The following is a 21,912-nucleotide window of genomic DNA, read 5'->3' as shown; positions in this document are numbered from 1 at the left end:
GCAACATTTCATTCCTTAAGGTATAGCTTCAGAATTCTTCTGATACGAAAATGGGAAACACTCTTAAGGATTGCCGACAGTGGGGTTCGAATCCACTATTTCCCGAATGCAAGCTGATAGCTACGTGACCCAAACCACACAGCCTCCTACCTGCTCGGTGAGAAAACATAGTGAATAATGATACTTGTATGCAACTGTCCTCTGATATTCGGCATTACAAGGACAAAATGCGTTATGAACATAAGTTCATAAAATTTAAGTCGTAGATTGAAAATTTCACTTACGGCAGTTTTCTATTAACTGGTCATAAAAGAACCAAAGTATAGTGTAAACAATAATTTACTATAATCTGTATTTTAACGAACTCTTCCACAGCCATATACCCTACTCCTGTACACGGAATAATGTTTGAAAAAACCTTTTACAGCATTTGCCACAACTGTGATGCTAATATTTCTTTAATAACAATGATTCTACTAAGATTATTCGAAAATAAAGGACCTTTTTTGCTAGTGGTTTTACGTCACACTGACACAGATAGATATTATGGCGAAGATGGGATAGGAAAGGCCTAGGAGTTGGAAGGAAGCGGCCGTGGCCTTAATAAAGGCACAGCCCCAGTATTTGCCTGGTGTGAAAATGGGAAACCACGGAAAACCATCTTCAGGGCTGCCGACAGTGGGATTTGAACCCACTATCTCCCGGATGCAAGCTCACAGCCGCGCGCCTCTAACCGCACGGCCAACTCGCCCGGTATATAAAGAATTGTCCTTCAGAGGCCATACAAAAATATAATTTGTATTCATCTTCTATCTTGCCTATATCCTATGTTATTGGGGCAAGCATTTAATATAGATTTGGCCAAGTTTTACTGCCGGATGCCCATCCTGATGGTAACTCTATGTGTATTCACTATTGCGCGTTTTTGTGATGACGAATATTGTGGTGTGCTGTATGTATTAGGAAGAGCATAAATACTCAAGTCCATAAATAGAGGAATTAACGAAATACAGTTAAAATTTCCACCCCGGCTATGATTCGAACCTGGAGCTCTCTCAACCGAAGACCAGTACACTGACCTATCGGGCAAGCAGTTATACAACAAAAAATCCTTCGAATAATGAACGAAATTATCACTCTTTAATTGCATTATCCCAAAAGAGATCTGCCATAACTGACATCTGAAGCACTACTCTCCTGTGAATAGAAAACTGGAACATAGGCCGTAGCAACGACCAAGGTACGATTTGACTTATGGCACTTTTCCAGGACAGAAAATTAACCATTCGTATGTACATAGTAACTCAAAATCGAACTTTCTTGACTTGTGGCAATCTTCTTCCAGGGGTGCCTCTTGTATGCGCTTTATTATAAACCAATACACGGCCATATAACACCCTGCTTCAATCAGCTATATTTGCTATATTTGGAGGAGAGACAGAATACGTATTTCGTGTCACTTATTCAAAGTGTAATACGTAGTGAAACCGTGGGTTACTTGGGACCTGAGCTTCAGTACCTGTCCTCCAGAAATAAGCATTATTCATTAACCAATTTCCTGCTAAATTTCCCATTGCTAGTTACAGTGATTCATTCCTCTCGGCTACGTTTTGCCTATCAAATTCCCTCCTGGTAAAATTATCCCTAGTATATAGCTATTTAAAATGGGGTGTTGCCGACACTATTTGCATATAGGAATGTTGTCCATAGCTTATAACATAAGACTCTTTGTTCATATAAATAGTTTCCATAGGAACTACTGTAGATGCTAAGTTATTCCAGTAAGCTTAAAATAAGCTACCGAAATTTAGTAGGTTTTAGAATGTAAGATAAATTCTAAACATTTGTTATAGTTTGAGATTATAGCAGGCACAATAGCGTCAGCCACGCCATACAAATCAAGGCGTTAATAAAAAGAATGCTATATACTACCGCAAGCAGATCCTCTGAAAATAAGATTACATTGTTAAAAATATGGGTAATATATTAGATCCCACAAACGGGGAAATAGTATCCTCTATCTTTTCAAGTGCAGATGAGTGTCTGAACTTCCATTTTGGTTTGCATATAATACGAGTAGTTTTATTATTGTATACTCACAGATAAATGAATTTGATATATATATAACTTCAAAATAAAATGTAGGCATTTTTATTCCCTTCTCATACACAAATAATAGATTAGAGTAGCAGCATTGTTATTCATCGAAAAGTAGAGACATTCAATTATAAAACACATAGTAGTGGGCAAATAGATAAAAATACTATGACGTACCGACATTCACCTGAGGTAGGAATTTTATTTAGTGCATGCAGTTCACTTAAAAATACAACATTTCATGTCCTTCTGTTAGAAATTTTTATTTTAGTCCAAAGAATGAATACTTTGCCACAAGTATGCTCAATATGGAGATGCTCACAATAATATGAACGAAAAATATTTCATTCTCTTAGGACCTGTATAAATACATCGGTGATTAAGGACCCGCCATGAAATTCCTCGGAAATTCGTTTGTACAAATAGCTGGACTTCCTGCCATAAATCAATTTACTTTTTATAGGAAAATACATTTTATAGCTACAATTTGATTATTTTCGCGTCAACAACGCTTATTGTTCTCTTTCATAAGAAGAATAATTTTTTCACATAATACGAAGCTCTATTCATTAAGGGATGCAAGGAGCAACTGCCTATTGACATTGTAATCCTCGAACAACCACATCAAATATCCAGTAACCTACACGTGCTTCGTTGACTATCAAAAACCATTGATGCAGTACCACCCAGTTGCGTGTTATGGAACTACTGTATATAAAGTTAACCTCTCAATTATTGACTTCCTGCAGACGGTAATGGCAGGCTGAAACACCTCACTTCACGTTTCTCTGAGAAACAGAAATTTTACAAGACCCTTATCAATACGACGAGGGATCTTCCAAGGGGACACACTGAGTTCATTATGGTTCTGTACTGCATTAATTCCACTATACTACTTCTTGGAAGCAAGTAGGTATGGATTAATCATTAAGAACAAACAAAAAGTGCTATATAAAATCAGCCACCTACTCTGTATAGATGACATTAAGTTGTATGCCTCTTTCAAACCATCTCTTCTGTCCTAATTAACAAGACCTTTTATTCAAATATATTAATGCGATGTAGAATGGACGGATGCAGAACCCAAATTGTCGTCAGAATACCCTATTCAGAACAAGGGACATCTAGTTTAAGCGACGAATCAATACAACTGCTGCAGGAAGAAGAATTTACGGATATATCGGATTTCATCAGGGTCCTCGTATGAAACATACCACATCAAGATAAATGCCTCACAGCAATACATAGCATGCCTCACCAAAGTACTATAATCAAAACTAACAGATAAACACCATCCCAAAGCAGTCGATACGTACGCCATACCACTGATTATATACTCCTTTGGCGTCATAAAATGGACGCAAACGGAACTTCTGCAGCTACAAACGAAAACAGCAGTCTCACTCACCCGGCACCATATCCATCATCGTAAATTTGCAACCAAACGTCTTACACTTCCTAAGTCAGGCGGTATTCCGTGTAGCAATTACTTGATCTTGGATGGCCAAAACAAATGTGTAGTACCGCATTGGTCCGACCATCAAAACATTTCAAAGATGTTATCGTTCCATAACGAAAGGTCGCGGCTGAAGTGGTCCGACGGTTAGTTGTCAGGTAGAGGCAAGAATTCGCGAATGGGTTGCTAACCTTACCCGCCACCCCTCAAAAACTGCCTCATTTCTCTAGACTCAGTGTCAATTCTCAGATAGTTTCAGCGCAGTGTAGTACTAGTATAAGTGTGCAATATTTTGCATTTTAAGTGAGAGGTGCATTAATTTAGTCGTTTTTGAGGGATTTACATTTAGAAAAGGTAACAAAACACAATAGGGTCAAAAGTGGCGATCCTAAACGAAACAAAACACTACATATATTTACTATAGTGTCCTGTGTCATTTTGTTGGGACAGCGAACGATAAGGCTTCTTCAATCCCTGGTTTTTATATGTTAGCGCCGGACCAGTTCGACTTCACCGCCTGTGCTAACGTTCGGACCACTTTGAGCTCACTAATTGTTTGGTCTCTAAATTCTTATAACCATCGGAAAAATTCGACAACACCCAAACAAATCCTTCTGTTTTTGGGAAAAGACCACAATAGTTTATTCAAGCGTGCGACGCAAGGCTGATCTAGTTCGTGCGGGGTATTTCCCGTGAAGATGATTTCGCTTCCTTGCGACCGTAATTTTCTCCTTTGTAGGTAAGGCAGATACAGGCATTTCGGGCGGCGATAGATTGAGAGTTGTGTAGTTTGTATGAGCTCTGAGAACAACTCACTGAAGACACGACATTTCACCTCTGGAGTGGAAATATTCTCATTGATTGGATATGTGATTTATGTGTAAATTTACAAATATTTGGCTGTGGCCACAGGAAGTCTTCTCAGGTCAGCTGACGCTGGGGCTCGAAACCACGGGTCTCCTGAATGCAGAGCTTGTCTCCATAGCCGACTTCTAATGGATATCTCTTGTAGCATTGTGGCTTCGGCGATATGATGTTTGTGAACCCTAGGACGACTTTCATTTTCATGCCCTCATTGGCACTTGCCTTAATTTAGCAAGTATATTAATTCTTTGATGGATCGCAACTATTAATTACTTTCTTATTGTAATCACGATAAAAGGAAGATGGGTATCTAGTTTTATTTCCCTTCAAAACAACACTTGCCAACTCCACTACTATCTACGCTGCACTAGCAAATAAGAAATTAGTTTGGTATTATAACCTGTCAATATTGTTATGAGGCCATAATATAAGGCTTCAGAATATTGGGAGGCTCTGAATACACTTGGTTGCGATTTCACTGCTCTCATTCAAGGCAAATATTTTGTAAATAACTCATTTTCTATTAAGACGCGTGTGAAAATCTGGGGCCAATAAAATTACTTGTACACACCAGTAACGAACTCATAGTAACGCAAGATAAGTGAGTATAACTGATGATCTTCATTGTGCTAACCTCTAGGTTTGGACCCTCGGGTGCTTTCAAATTTGGAACGTGCTATTGCGACCACATGGCCCCTAGCTGAGTGTAACATTGCTTCAACATACTTGTGCTAGCCTCGTCATATTCATCATTTCAATCCTGCCGCACTTAGTCAACTATTGCTATCTTCCCACAACAACAGTGTTAGGTTCTTGAAGCTCAGGATATCATTCATTTTCACGTCCATCGTGGCCGCTCCTTTCCCCTGCAGATACCTTCATACACCGTATGCTAAGATGTCTTCGACATGTTTATCTGATTGATGTTAGGAGATTATGGTCACCAAGTTGAACTTATCCTTAAAATACTGACCACCACCGCGTTAAGTCAACTCTGGCCTGAATTGTAACTTTAAATACGGCACCGCGCGAAACCAGTATGCTTTGATCATTGTTTGTAACGTCTCCTTTTTTTGAACATGTTGTTAAAATTCATACCCTGAATTCATACACCCGCTACACCGTGACCATGGAATGGCTTTATTCAATGTTAATTACCAAAAGCACTAATACATTCGTCCCACTGGGAGAAGAGACGATCAATTGCAGTCTTGTAGAAAGAGGTAGTTTGCTGACGAACCCACAACAGCACCTACTCTTCTTGTACTTCCTGGTCTGAATGAAACCGACGTACACGAATCTTTCTTCAGGTCACTAAAAGTGTGAAAATCACAAGCTCCAAAATTCGGGCTGCACGGAGGATGTTGAAGTGTTTCCCAACCAAGTCGCTGAAACCTTCGCCAGACTGGACGTATGGGGCGAGCATTATCCTGAAACAGGATGACTCGTCTTGCAGTGATGTGCGCCTTTCTCGTAATTTCCTGTACCACGCGTGCACACCCGTCCTGGTCATGCAGTGTTCGCTCAACGCGTCAGACATGCGACGATGTGTTTTGTATACTCCAGCTCCCTCATCTACCAGAAAACGAATCACACTTCTTCACTCTTCTTTGCTTGCCTCTAATTCTCCAGCTGGACGAACACATTAGACCAGTCCGCGCACCAAGAGAGACATAAACTAACAACTGCGTGCACTTGTGAGTTGTCACTATGCAATTTCTCTAACACAGCGATGGCAATATCGATACGTAACAACAGTATTGCCCCCTTTCGCGCGGCATGTGTGATATACCTAGTGTTGGTTTTTCATTTGACTGTCCCTTGATTGAGCTGTACTTCTCCATTTAGTTTCAAAATTGTTTGATTCTGATAAATCGCCATATCCTGAGTAGTTACGGAAGGATATGTGCTCACTGTTCTTCAGCAAATTACGTAGACGCCATGCCACAAGCATCCAGAATGGCTGAGTTGTATATCGACCGCTACTTCCACCACAATATATACTGTGCGTCGAGCCGAGTGAATATTAAAGGGGCCAAACATCTATCACAGCAGCGGTGTTCATACAGTTTGGAAGTGGAGATAAAAGTGAAGTATATCTGTTAGGGTCACTGTGAAACGTACTGACTGTCGTAGCCTTGATATGCAGTTCAGTCGCTAGTGAACTCATATATTTCTAGAAATATCTCTAATAGACTTTCAGCTTCATAATCCATGTCGAGCACGTCGCTTCCGCCTCCTTAGATGAATGGTCGGCGTACTTGCCTTCACTGCAGAGGGCCCCCGGTTAGATTCCCAGTCGGAGCCGGGATTGTGACTGCGTAGGGCAGTAACTAGATGCAAACCATCACCAGAACACGTAGAGGTGAACATCACGCCACATAGAGTTGACGTTAAGAAACGCATTAATAGTTGAACTTCAGAAACAAATATCATTGTGACTTTTGTTCGTAGTGAATCGAACGCGTACTGATAGTTATAAATAATAGCAGCATGAAAATTTTCTAACACCAGTAGCTCAATAATACCCACAGGATTTACGTAATTCTGTTACATTCCTGTTTTACACTGGAATAGAAACAAGCGGCATACAGTGCCCGAGTTAAATTTCTTTTCGCTATCATCTTATGTTGATATTACCTCTGAACAGCATATTGCATGATTTTTCTTCGGAGGGAGTCAGCATTCGTATATAACAATATGTTAGTATGCATAGCTTTGCTTCTGTACTCTGTGGTACCTTTATGACTTGCAGCATTCAAAATTTCAGTTTGCGTTTCTTGTTCTTCCAAGCATTTTATTGTTTGTAGAACTGTCATTTATTCTCCAGCAAGGAACGTAGTGGATTTGTTTTCTAAGACTTCTTCAATATTAAAAGGTTAATGGCATTACTAAAAAAAAATTATTGCCGGGAAATATGATGTCCGGAAATGGGACGAACTGATGAAGCCAGACCAAAGGGAGTGTGCTTATAGAATATCACTCACTTCAGAGGGGAGACCCAGCTTAACAAAGGAAAAAATTGGTTAATATTCATTCGATTGTAAAATATGCTACAATTGTTGTTAACAATGCCAATAACGGGATATGTGCAGCATTTTTCAACAACGTTTGTAGCATATATAACAATCGAATGAATATTGGCCTATTTTCCCCGTGTTAAGCTGGGTCTCCCCCCTTCAGCCCCTTCAGATGATGGAGAGGAGGACACTGCGATTCAGAACTACGAGAAAGAGGACTGAATATGGGGATTGACTGTTCAAAAGGTGCTATTTCCACCCTAAGAAAGTTGTGAAAAAACGTAAGGGAACGTATAATAAAAGACACAAGGAAACGTACCCATGATCGGGTACGGACTACATTTAAGGAATTGCATATTTTCTGGTCTGGATTTCTTTTGGTATTCGAGAGTATTCAACTATTGCAACGCATGTGGATAAATATTAAAAGAGTTAGGTTGAAATTGCACCTTTTAAACAGACACTCCTACACTATGTTCCAGAGGTATGGTAAATGAAAGGAAACAACGGTCATCGATGGTCATCCTAACCTCATATGAAAGTCGGTAGAACACAGAGGTGTCACATTCTGTTCATTGTAACCTGTCGTAAGGAACATAGTTAAGCTTGTTCAAGCAACATCCGATTCTAGTGCATCGTATATGGGTGCTGTTATAATGGATATTATAGCTGATTTCATTAAAATACATCATCGCTCGCTGGGTTAAACATGAAGCTGGCCAACGGTATAATGGAGATGCCTATGCAAACATTGTTCTATTTTTGTTGAAAAGAACATTTCATGTACATTCTTTATGTAGTACTGAGCCCATAATTCTTCATTGCTGAAAGAAACGCCGCACGGATATGTAGAGCCAGCTGCGAAAGGGAAAGATGCCCATCCACCATTGTAATATAGCTAGCCTCATGGCCATGGCTTGTTACCCACAGAAGGAGCGAGATCGGAACATTTCGGAAGACCTCGGGAAATTAATAATACAGTTTAGGCTAATAACCACTACTGGGAGAGATTTCGGCGCTGTAATTAGCGAGGAAGTAATTAATTACGGATTTTGGAATCATTTGATGAAGCTCACTTCACCAGGGAGAAATATATTTAATTATGCCCAGTTAGAAGTTCGCCTGTCTATCGACAGAGTGGAATTGACATGTGTCAAGTCTATCCAGTTAAAATACGCGGGAATTTCATCCAAGGAATTAATTATTTTCGCCCGTTAGAGAAATCAACGAACAACACCATTGTGATCGGAAAAATAGACGGAATCTCTGGTGTGAGCCTCAGAGAATGTGGTCCATTGGTTAACAGATGGAACAACTGAAGCGAAAGGACGTATTCATAGAAACCAGCAAAGCAGAACAATGCCCCCATGAATGAAAAATACAAATACGAACGATTTAAAACTGAGGTTCAGACTTTAAATATATTAGTGAATCCGTACGGAGTAAGAGTTCTTTACATATCAGATGGTAATGAACAGTTGGAAGAAACAAGTACAACATATTGAAATTCGAATGAATACAAATTAGAAAACTACTTTGAGTAATTGAGTTAGTTCCTAGGGATATTAACTTCAGGACGATTCTGTGGTACCAAGGTAGAATCCGATATCTGAACGAAATTTAATTTTTGGTTTGAATGTGCCATTATGGTGGATTCTGCAACGAAGAGAATGATGGCAAAGCCCGGTATTTTTCTGATGCCCGTAGAATACGCTGTTCCCAAAATAATTTTGACATATTCAGTGTAGATAGAGGTAACCGGGTTTTCTGTTCCCTGAACTGAGTGAATACATAAGGATAAACTTGACAATTGCAGTCGATGAAATTAAATTATGGTTTCCTTCTAGGAAACTTATTTACTGATACAGGCCAGAGGCAGGCATTTGTACAAGTGAAGGCACATGCTTCCCCTAGTGCACCGTCACTGCATTGTCCAACATAGGAGGCATGCGGTGGAGCCTCAACGGCACACTACTGCCAGCTTCTAGGAAAGTTGTAGCATTCCTACTCATGGGCCCACTGCTTCACTGGGGCGAAACGCTGGTAATTTCACGCTTCAAAAGCCTTAAGAGTTAAATAGCTTAAATGTTTTTAATATTTGCTTTCGAATTAAATGAAATTTTCCTTTTATGAATCTTACTTTTTGAAGAGTGAAACTTTTTCCTTCCTTATTTACATTCAGAAATGTATTTCATTTCAATTTAGAGGCCATTGATATACAATAAGAATTTCAGCGAGTTCAGCAATTTTTCAATGCTCCTCCCGAAGAAACAAAGCAACTCGATTTGTTCTGGGTGATTTCCTACAAATGAGTAGAGTTATAAAAATGTTACAAAGTTTGGGCTGGGGAGACTTGGGAGAAACGGGACTTGCTGCTCGACTAAGTGGAATGTTTCGAGCTGTCAGTGGACGAATAAGTTTGAGTGATGTTTCTAAAATTAAGAAGGATCACAGTATGAATTTGAAAACCAAGAGGTCAAATTCGGGCATATATTCGTTTGTAGGAAGGATAGTTTTGGTTTGAATTAATTTACCAAGAAAGAAGTTCAATAAATTTTCAAATTCTTTGTAATTATTTAAACAATGACTAGGTAAACAACATATATGCCATCTGATACCTGGGCGACTGCCTTAATGCAGATCAGTGGTAATAGATAGTTAGAAGTTCTTTGACATATCGGGTTCTGCCATAGTACACAGATTTAAATGCTACACTCGTGATAGTGAAAGCAGGCGTGTCTGTCACCTTAAAGATTAGGATCCGGTTGTTCGATTTCCGACAAGATCAGGGAATTTTATCTGCATCTGAATGTTATTTCTTGTTCCAATCAGCCTACGTAAGAACTAGTGGTGAGCTGTCTGACACTGAAATAGCGGCCCCAGTTCAGAAAGACAAGAATGACGACCGAGTGGATTCATCGAGCTGACCACGCGCATTCTGCAACCGTTGTGTAACGGTTATCACTGTTAGCTGCCGTGCTCTGGGGTCCGAGTTCGATTCTCTGTACTGCCACATATTTAATAGTGGTAGGAGGGCTGGTAATTGTTAAAATGGTACATGCAGCCCACCTTTACTTGGGGTGTGCCTGTAAACGACTGCACTACCTCGGGACGGGGACAAGAGTTTACTTTTACCTCGCAATCTGTAGGCGTTCGGGATGACAGTTGTGGCTTAGAAGGCGAAGGTCTATCAGGCCAAAAACGTCAAGGGGTAAGAGATAGGATGGATGGGGATGATTCAGAAATGCCAGTCTTGTTAGTTATGAAAGGTGCGTATGTGAATGTAACCGTACAGTATAAATCATCATCATCATCATCTGTTTACCCTCCAGGGTCGGTTTTTCCCACGGACTAAGCGTGGGATCCCACCTCTACCGCCTCAAGGGCAGTGTCCTGGAGCTTCAGACTTTGGGTCGGGGGATACAACTGGGGAGAATGACCAGTACCTCGCCCAGGCGGCCTCACCTGCTATGCTGAACAGGGGCCTTGCGGTGGGATGGGAAGATTGGATGGGACAGGCAAGGAAGAGGGAAGGAAGCGGCCGTGGCCTTCAGTTAGGTACCATCCCGGCATTTGCCTGGAGGAGAAGTGGGAAACCACGGAAAACCACTTCTAGGATGGCTGAGGTGGGAATCGAACCCACCTCTACTCAGTTGACCTCCCGAGGCTGAGTGGACCCCGTTCCAGCCCTCGTACCACTTTTCAAATTTCGTGGCAGAGCCGGGAATCGAACCCGGACCTCCAGGGGTGGCAGCTAATCACGCTAACCACTACACCACGGAGGCGGACACAGTATAAATGAAAAGTGAAATTATTGAGTACAACCTACTATTGAAAAAAGCACAATTTATTTATTTATTTATTTAGTTAGTTAGTTAGTTAGTTAGTTAGTTAGTTAGTTAGTTAGTTAGTTATCATTCTCATGATGTATGTGTACCTTGCCTCACTCTTGCTGTGAAATTCCGAGTTCAATTCTCGCCATGCCCAAGGATTCTAACAAGGTTAATTCAGTGTCATGAGGTGAACTGAGGAGCTGTATTATATGGGAGGCAGTAGACTTGGTCCCCAATGCAAAGCAATATGGATGAGGATGTCGTCATATTGAGCATATAGCAGTCCAGTATTAATAGTCGTTTTGGTGGGCGAATGTCCTTAATTGGCTGCTACACCGAGGGGTTACATCAGTTGTACGTTTTAATTAGAAGTGTTTATGCCATTCAGCGTTCAGTGTGCAATCCTTTGTGAATTAAATAAACACCTTCACAATCCTCTATTTACAACAAGCTCTATGGTGTTGTTTACTTCCACACCTTCCACCTTTTAAGTCACCAAAATCCGAGTCTAATCTTAATCTCCTTCGTCTCCTAGTACTTCTCTTATTCTCCATTGTAGAGAGCAATTCATAATGCTAATGTCATTGGCTAACAGCTGGGAGCAGATGTCTGCCCGTGATGTAATAGTCTATCAGGATTGTCCGTTTGTGAAATTTTAGTGCTGTGAGTGGGATAAAGTCTACTGTGTGACAGAAACCTATTCAGTAGATAGATGGTTTGGGTAGAGTCTGAATCTGGAAGGTTTGTTTTGAAGTCTCCCATAATTTATAAAATGTTCGTAGAAATTTCACAATCTAATAAGGCAAGTTTCTGATTCATTCAGACCGACAGATTTGGATCGTCAACTGTATATGAAACATGTAACAAGCATATCACGGAGGAGACCTGTATCTCTATGGACATGTACTCATGTTTTCGCTCTTACTGTTGAGGTGACTGACAAGTAATTTGAGGCTTCAAGCGGGACGAGATAAAAGCACACGTCCTTCTACCCCCCTTTGAATAGCCGGTCATTCCTCAGAAGGCAGTAGCCAGGTAATTTCAAATATTCAGCTTGATTTTAAATTTCAAACAAATTTCACTGCATAAGATGATGATAGAGGGCAGCGGTTGGTTTCAATGAACTGTTAGGTTAAACCACGCTCCGTATGAATGTAACTATTGTGCTTCATTACCATCCTTCCTCCATATTCCCGCATTTCATGAAACAAATTACATGGAGATAAATAAAATGAGACCAAAAAGTTTTCTGCAATTTAGAAATAAAAGTATGTATAGTCAGAATTTGTGATAACCTGAACCTTTTCGCATGTAAAATAGTTGTACTGTAATCTTTTACATATTATCACTCAAAGTAACATCACTTCGTAACCCTCCACATTTTCAGAGAACGAGACACAATTTACATAACATTCTTTCAAATTCATTGAATCATTCTTTTGTCTGCTACTTCAAAGATATCCTTGCCTACTCCTGGCATAGAGTAGTGGATAGTATTTTCTTGTACTGTGAACGAGCAGTGCAGTAGTGAAGTGGAAGTTAGTGGACATTTATCAATCGCAGAAGGCTCCGGGCTTTCTCTGTGTATGAATTCTCAGTATCTTTCCAGAACCGCGTTCATTAAATTTACTACATACGTACTAGATCTGGCCTTACACATAAAACAGACACTTATTTGTAGGAATACGTTACGCAGACCCACTAAAGTTTGGCTTATTTGAATGTAAGTTACTCAGAAAAGTTTGATTTGGTCTTCACAAAAGTTAGCGAACGCGTTGCACATTCAATGTACAATTCATTCTTTAAAAAAGTAATTTCCTTACACTGAATAGCACATTTATTACCCGGATAAATATTAATGTACATTTTAAAGCGGTCACCCTACTGAAATGTTTTAGGAAATTATTTCCAAGAAAGTGTGTTTTAATCAATACCAAATTACAACATATATATATCCAATAGACTTAATTCACTCAATTTCTTGTATTGATTTACAAACTTAAAATTTTTAAAAAATTACAAGAAATAACTGTACCGTACTCGAAAAGTATTGTAAATTTTAGGCAAATGTGCACAATATGGCGAAATAGTAGAGAATAAAACATAATAAAAGAAAAAGAAATGCCAAACGCTGTCCTAGAACAGATGAATTACACTATCAGGAAAGTCTCGAGAGATAAATGAGATAAATGAATATGAGTTCGCAAAATATCAATGTTACTGAAAGAAAAAATAACTAACAGTGGATTTTTGTACCGTAACATTACTTAACTAGAACTTCAGTTTCATTCACATTACTGAAGTATATAGAAGAAGTATAAGAAGAAGAAATACATGGCTACTTTATTATGAAATTTTAAGTAATCCTCGACTGATGGTGTACTTGTTATATCATTATTAGGAACTGAATTTTGTTTACACTGGTCTATATAACCGAATAAACTTTAGTAGTGCTATTTGAGGTTCCAACAAGCCTCTAGGCTGATGACCCAACAGACAGACATGAAAAAAATAATTAATATCTTGCTTCTGAACCTGGAATACTGATTTTATCGTTTGTGTAGGCTCCATCGGCGAATGCATTGTTTGCCTTACTCAAAAGCCAGATTTATTCTCCTAACTAACTTTCCAATCCCTTTTAGTAATTTATCTTCTCCCGTGCTGCTTTTGTGCTGTTGTTTGTAAGACAAACAGTCTTCTTGTAAAAGCAGGGAGCTGAGGAAGAAGTCAAATCTGCTAACAAGATCTTGTAGCGAGGTTGCTCGAACCACGCCTTCCTTTCAGTTCTTGCTTTAGCTGCATATAAAATCAGTAATGCGCAAGATTTCCACATAGCGCAAGTCTCCAGCATGAGAGAAGAAATACCAGAAAATATATCGACGAACCAAGCCTGAAAGCGATAAACGCAGTAAATCATGTCACATATCCGCACCGCCTGTGATGCTTAGCTAAAGGGGATGTAATGAGTACACCATGATGTTCACGATATGCATTCGCTTTCGTGAGAGATTTAGAACTCAAAAATTAAGTGCTATGTTGAATGAGTTCCAGTGAATGGCCGGAACATCAATTAATTGCTTCTTTTACATTGCAGTTGGATTGTAAAGTGTTTACCTTGAGACTGTTTTTCAGTATATTTTATCCGTAGTTTGCACGAATTGCGATTACTTTTAATTCGTAAAATTTGTTAGCTGTGGGGTATATTTCCAAATTATGTTAGTTTAATTTAAAAGATACTTTTACTTCAAGCAAACATTGTTCATAGGATATATTACATTCGTTATTCGTTTTTTAAGAATAAGAATAAGAATAAGAATAAGAATAAGAATAAGAATAAGAATAAGAATAAGAATAAGAATAAGAATAAGAATAAGAATAAGAATAAGAATAAGAATAAGAATAAGAATAAGAATAAGAATAAGAATAAGAATAAGAATAAGAATAAGAATAAGAATAAGAATAAGAATAAGAATAAGAATAAGAATAAGAATAAGAATAAGAATAAGAATAAGAATAAGAATAAGAATAAGAATAAGAATAAGAATAAGAATAAGAATAAGAATAAGAATAAGAATAAGAATAAGAATAAGAATAAGAATAAGAATAAGAATAAGAATAAGAATAAGAAGAATTGACGACCTTCCCGGAATACGGTTGAAACGAACTAATTTTTGTAATGTGAGATTTCATTGGAGAAAGGGTGCATCAGCACGCCTCTATGCTGTGGTGTCATCTTATGTCTTATATTCGAAATCAAATCTGGCTTACAGTCAACAGAACTTCGTCCATATTGGTATAAGGATGAAACATCAGTCAAGATGGTGGACAGTTTTTGCGTTGATTCATCACCAGGTGTATTACATCAAGGTCATAGACGTAATCACATATATATTTTGAAATATTTTCTTGAAATTTTCATCGTAATTGTTATGTTTATTATTACACTAATACTATTTGCTATAATTTGTGTTCCAAGCGCATGTACAGCATTTATCTTCTGTCATGAAAAAATGAAAGGCTTCTCAAATACATCATTGTGAGACAAGGTGTGACGACCAAGGGCCCAAGCTGAATCCGGCACCCCTTTCTTGAGTGTTTTACGACTTGAATCAATCAATCAATCAATCAATCAATCAATCAATCAATCAATCAATCAATCAATCAATCAATCAATCAATCAATCAATCAATCAATCAATCAATCAATCAATCAATCAATCAATCAATCAATTAATCAATCAATCAATCAATCAATCGATCAATCAATCAATCAATCAATCAATCAATCTGCATTTATGGCTGTCGCCCAGGTGGCATATTCCCTATCAATTATTTACCTCGCATTTACATTTATTTAGAGTTGTTTACCTAGCTTTTTCTTAAATATTCTCAACTTGGAAATTTATCGAACATTTCTCTTGATAACTTTTCTTTTTTCTTCAGGATTAACGGTGCCTGCTTACCACCACAAAATATGTAAAAACAAAATATTTCATGAAACTCAACAGGACTCTGTATGTGATCTCCGCAACCTGCCGTGTGACAGATATCATATTACCAACTGTACAAAAAAAAAAAAGATCAAACTCAATCTGCTCCGTAAGGTGTGATTTCGTTTATTATGCACACTTGTGGGCAATTCTTACATCTTAATGGAAAGGGAGAGTGGTAAATTTTATGATTGAAATATTTACAGTATTTCTTTTTTAATGCACTTTGCTTTACATCGCACCAAAAGTGAAAGGATGGGAAACTGCTAAGAGTGGAAAGGAAGGAGCTGTGGCCTTAATTAATATACAGCCCCAGAATTTCCCTGGTGTGAAAATGAAAAACCACGGAAAAACCATTTATAGGGATGCCGACAGCGGGTTTGAACTTACTATCACCCGAATGAAAGTTCACAGCTGCGTGACCCTAACCGCACAGTCAACTCACTCAGTCTAAAATTGATTGTGGTTGTATATAGTCCTATATGATGTTTCAAAAAATTATAATATTAATGAAAGTAAAATCTCAGATGTTCACAAGGTGTTGCACATCTAGTCTCTAAATTATAAAATTCTGCTAAGGTAAAAATTGGGCCTTCTATAGTATTGTACGAAGAGAAATTAACAAACTGTATGTACTGAATATATATTCAATAGCTTTTACTACTAAAACTGTATAAAAATGGTGAAAATTCCGGGGTATCGGCAAAAGTTGACACCTTTCTACCCAAGGTTTGTAACATTATAAGTAGATATTATGCGAATCTTACTTGGAATGAGTGTCAGAGGAGAGATGAGTTCATTGCGATGCCTAGGAACCCACCAGCCCATCCGCAAGAAATACGTTTACTTTTTTAACCTGATAAAGGGCAGCACCCACATTTCTCCATTGCTGAAGGAGCTACTTCAATCAATCAGTAAATCTCTATATGATGTCTTCCTGACGCCAATCCTATGTGAGGGAATGTATTTTTAATTTTTTTTTCTGTTTGCTTTTCGTCGCACCGACACACATAGGCCTTATGGCGACGATTGGATAGGAAAAGCCGAGGAGTGGGAAGGAAGCAGCCGTGGCCTTAATTAAGGTACAGCCCCAGCATTTGCGTGGTGTGAAAATGGGAAACCACGGAAAACCATCATTCTGGGCTGCCGACAGTGGGATTCGAACCCACTATCTCTCGGATGCAAGCACACAGCCGCGTGCCGCTAATCGCATGGCCAACTCGCCCGGTAGGGAATGTATTAACTATTGAGTACTTCTGTGGTGACTGTTACATACTATCCACTTCATATCCGTATCGACTATATGATCCAATTGATTGAAGGAACAAGAATCCACCTGATCGATACTTTCACTTCACTTTTATTTAGCCTTAGGCTATTTCAATAGACATTAAATTAAAAGTTCAGAACATGTTTCGAATGCATTGCATTCATCATCAGCTGCTTACATTTGGCAAAAGTAAAATTAGCTAAGAGCAGTCTCACAATTTTCTTAAAACCTTAAAAACAAGTGTTAGTAGTGCATGTGTGATTGGATGGGGGGGGGGGGGGTGAATGGAGGGATGCATTGAAGGAGATTGTTAGTTAACTATGACTTATTATTAAAAATCTTAATGTTAAAAACACTGATGGACTAAAATATAGTTCACTATAAGTCTTGTGAATTTTCCATAATTTCGTTGATTACTGAAGAACTTGTATGCACTATGTGAAGTATTTCTGTTGAGCTATTCAATGCATCCCCCCTTCACCATCCCCCCAACATCCATTCACACATGCACTACCAACACTTGTTTTTAAGGTTTTAAGAAAATTGTGAGACTGCTCTTAGCTAATTTTACTTTTGCCAAATGTAAGCAGCTGATGATGAATGCAATGCATTCGAAACATGTTCTGAACTTTTAATTTAATGTCTATTGAAATAGCCTAAGGCTAAATAAAAGTGAAGTGAAAGTATCGATCAGGTGGATTCTTGTTCCTTCAATCAATTGGATCTGTGGTGACTGTTAATGTAGTGTATAGTTAGTACGTGAAGCTGTTTATTATACTCTGTCGTGACCGTCCGAGAAGTTAGCTTCAGTGTTTATTCCGCGATCGCCCACTAATTTCTCGGGTATTGTAATATCTGTGGAAAATAATTTCCAGCATTCTCAACAGAGTGATGGCAGGAGGGCATCTAGCTCCAATAATGCAAACTTTGGCCTAAAATGTATCTTATCTCCTCTCCTTTACATACACTCTCTGACCAGCTACGTGGTAAACAGAAATGGCGAGTGCGAAATGAAAGAGATATTTGTTCGAAGAAAATGGCCTACATCCAAGATGGATCTCTAAGTGATATTAGCACATCCGATAGTAGTGATAACTATTCGAATAGTTGTTTGGATGATAATCTTGTGAAATTGAAGGTAATGGTAAGGGTGTATTCTGCCCGAAGGCAGGTCTGAACCTCCGCAGAGGTGTGCCTGAGCCGGAGTTTACGAACGGTAGGGTGGCCAGTTCCTTTCTGCTCCTCCATTCTCTTACTCACCCACCAACAGCGCGTGGCAACCCATCCAAATCTTGACCACGCCCAATGTTGTTTAACTTCGGAGATGTCACGGGATCCGGTGTTTCAACACGGCTATGGTCGTTGGCAGTGAAAGTGAAGAAGATGTTTTGTTGGAAGCAATGGTGATCGCAGGAGATGTGGAAATATGGCACGATCCAATATAATTCCCTTTATTGGAAATCCTAGTGTAAGGGTTGAATTATTACCAGAGGTGAGTGCGACTGAATCTTTCGATCTGTTTCTAACTGCTGATGATGATGATGGTGACGTAAGTTTGGTAATGATAGAAACCAATTATTTTGTTGGAACGTGCGTTGAATACACTTGTAAATAAATCTCCGAACACACGAGCACGATTTTGGAAAGAAACCAACTCTTATGAAATTCGGCAGTTTATTGCTTTAGTTTTGTTCATAAGAATAATTAAAAGCGGGGATAATTGAATATGTATTGGTTGCAAGACTAGAAACTTCTCAAAGAAACCAATAAAACCCGATAATGAACGTAAAAAGGTGTTCATAAATTTTAAAGGAAGCTTTCACTAAGTTTATATGAACGTGTTAGCATCAATTTCCCTCAATAACTACAATTAATTCATTGCTTCCTACAGATGTATAATATCCTCTCAGAAACTCTCACCTTCTGTAATAACCCGCCACTCAAGAGGTCAAGACGAACAGTTACTCAGTTCCTCAGGTACAGAAATTAGCTATACGCTGTTAAAATCACCGGTCTGACCAAGGATCGAAGCCGGGTCCCTCTGAAATGAAGTAATATACAGTGGCCATTCGACCAAGGAGTCGGGCTAATATTACTATCATTAGTATTAAAATTACTATTGTTACTGTTATTATTCACCTTCATTGTGATTAGGCACATATACCATGACAAGAATTGTTCCAAGCTGAAGCGAAGTACTCTAAGGTGTTTAATAGTTACTCCCCGTGTTAAAGTACAAGGACGAACATGAGTAGTATACCAAGAACCGTTTATGCGCACTTCAGGTGAACTGTTGAAAACTTAAATAGATCAACATAATATTTTCGTTCATGCGTAGAAACGGTGTAAAATTTGAGAGATTTATATACTGAATAATAATTCTAACTCGGTGTTAACTCTATTGTTGAAGTTTTATTTGCATATCTTCTTATTTTTTAAAGTTGTTTTACGCCGTACCGACACATATAGGTCTTATGGTGACAATAGGACAGGAAAGGGCGAGAAGTGGAGAGGAAGCTGTCGTGACCTTAGTTAAGGTATAGTCGCAACATTTTCCTGGTGTGAAAATCGGAAACCACGGAAAACTTTCTTCAGGGCTGCCAACAGTGGGGTTAGAACCCAATATCTCCCGAACACTGAGAACTGGCCGCACTTAAACAACTGCAGCTATCGAGCTCTACACAGAAAATCAAGTATGAAGGCATTCCATGTGGGTAATACGACAAAATATTAAGATGTCACAGAAATAAGTACAAATACATTACCACTTTGAACATTCATAGTTATTTACCATAAAATGTAATGATTATTGGAGAAAAAGTTATAAGTGTTTTCGATATGAGTTGGGTTAGCGTAGGCATTTTTAATGTTCATATGCTACACCTCAAGGACTCATTTCTTATTATTATCCGAAGCTAGTGTTATTAGGCACCCTCAAAGTAATGTTCACATTGAATTACGGTGTAGCATCTTATGAAAAATAATTTAGTTACTGGGCATGGATTTATTTAAAATTGATCACTGGGCAGAGGTTTAGATATTAACCTTCATCCACTGCCTTCCGTCATTAAATCTTCATAATTAAATGTGACATTTTTGCTGATTTCCTAGAACTGCGTTTTCCCGTGTAACATTAATTTCAATAGCACTGGCTAATAAATAACACATTCATCATTGCATTGGAAGTATGTGACAGAGCTGCTCGCGTTCATGGCACTAACACTTACCCCTCGTTTGTCGGGCGAGGCCCAACATGACATTTTATCACCCACCGTTCGTTTGCCGTCTCCTAGCTGGCAAGATACACAATGCTATTCTGTAATGCCATATTTTGGTTCAGCGTGAAACTTTGTAGAATCCATACACTATTTGACAGTCAGACAAAAATCTATTGTTAAGATGGCAGTGTAGTCATCAGCTGTCCACTCACGCTCACAAAAGCTCGAGCGATAGTAAACAAACATGGTCGCCATGTGCTCTTCTAGTCATATACAAATGAACCGAAATTCGCGCACTCGGACGTCGCAACGCGACTCCTCACATGCCAACAATAAAAAAAGTCTTTCACAAAAGTTCGTCCTGCGAGTATATCCGGCAGAAAAAGGGCGTTGAAGTGGCAATCTGGCAACACTGTAACCACGTGCAGGGTAACTACCTCTGGCAGCACATAGTAGTCGTGTAGTACAGTTGGTGCAGTGGATGGAGTTTTGGGTTAGCATGCAGGAGGTCGAGGGGTCGATCGTAGGTAGAGGGTTATATTTGTTATTTCGTAAATGTAGTCCAGGTGATATGATATCTGGCATCTTAATCGTCAACGGCGAATAAATTCACGCCCACGAGGTGGGAAGAGCGTCTTTCAAAGCTCACCAATGAAAACGATGTTTCGTCCATTTCTAGGATCATAGTATGTAAGTGCAAATGGTTTCTAGGGGACCCGCTGCGTTCGCTATTGACGATTAAGATGCCAGATACCATATCACCTAGACTACATTTCTTCTTCTTCTTCTTCTTCTTAATCTGTTTACCCTCCGGATTCGGTTTTTCACTCGGACTCAGTGAGGGATTCTACCTCTACCGCCTCAAGGGCAGTGTCCTGGAGCTTCAGACTTTGGGTTGGTGGATACACCTGGGGAGAACGACCAGTACCTCGCCCAGGCGGCTTCACCTGCTATGCTGAACAGGAGCCTTGTGGAGGGATGGGAAGATTGGATGGAGCAGGCAAGGAAGGGGAAAGGAAGCGGCGTAGCCTTAAGTTAGGTACCATCCCGGCATTTGCCTGGAGGAAAAGTGGGAAACCACGGAAAACCACTTCCAGGATGGCTGAGGTGGGAATCGAACCCACCTCTACTCAGTTGACCTCCCGAGGCTGAGTGGACCCCGTTCCATCCCTCGTACCACTTTTCAAATTTCGTGGCAGAACCGGTAATCGAACCCGGACCTCCGGGGGTTGCAGCTAATCATGTTAACCACTACACCACAGAGGCGGACCTGGACTACATTTACGAAATAAAAAACGTACGCCTCAACCCAGGATCGACCTCTCGACTTCCAGCATGCTAACCCAAAACTCTATCCACTTCACCAACTGTACCGCACGACTAACCTAAGCCGACAGAGGTAGTTACCCTACATGTGGTTACAGTGTTGCCAGATTGCCACTTATCAATGTCGTTTTTCTCCCGGATACACTCGCAGAACCAACTTTTGTGAGAGACATTTTTTTTTTCATTGCTGGCGTGTGAGGAGTTGCGCTGCAACGACCGAGTGCGCGAATGTCGGTTCATCCTGTACAGTGTACTCTACAATGTTGTATATGTCAGGTAACACAAAACACCATAGTATATTCGCACCTCTACTCCTTCCTTGTACCCTAATGAATATAT

This window comes from Anabrus simplex, chromosome 6 (genome assembly GCF_040414725.1).
Source record: "Anabrus simplex isolate iqAnaSimp1 chromosome 6, ASM4041472v1, whole genome shotgun sequence".
In the NCBI taxonomy this organism is placed as follows: Eukaryota; Metazoa; Arthropoda; class Insecta; order Orthoptera; family Tettigoniidae; genus Anabrus; species Anabrus simplex.
The sequence above is the reverse complement of the archived record's forward strand: the minus strand, read 5'-3'. Positions refer to the sequence as shown.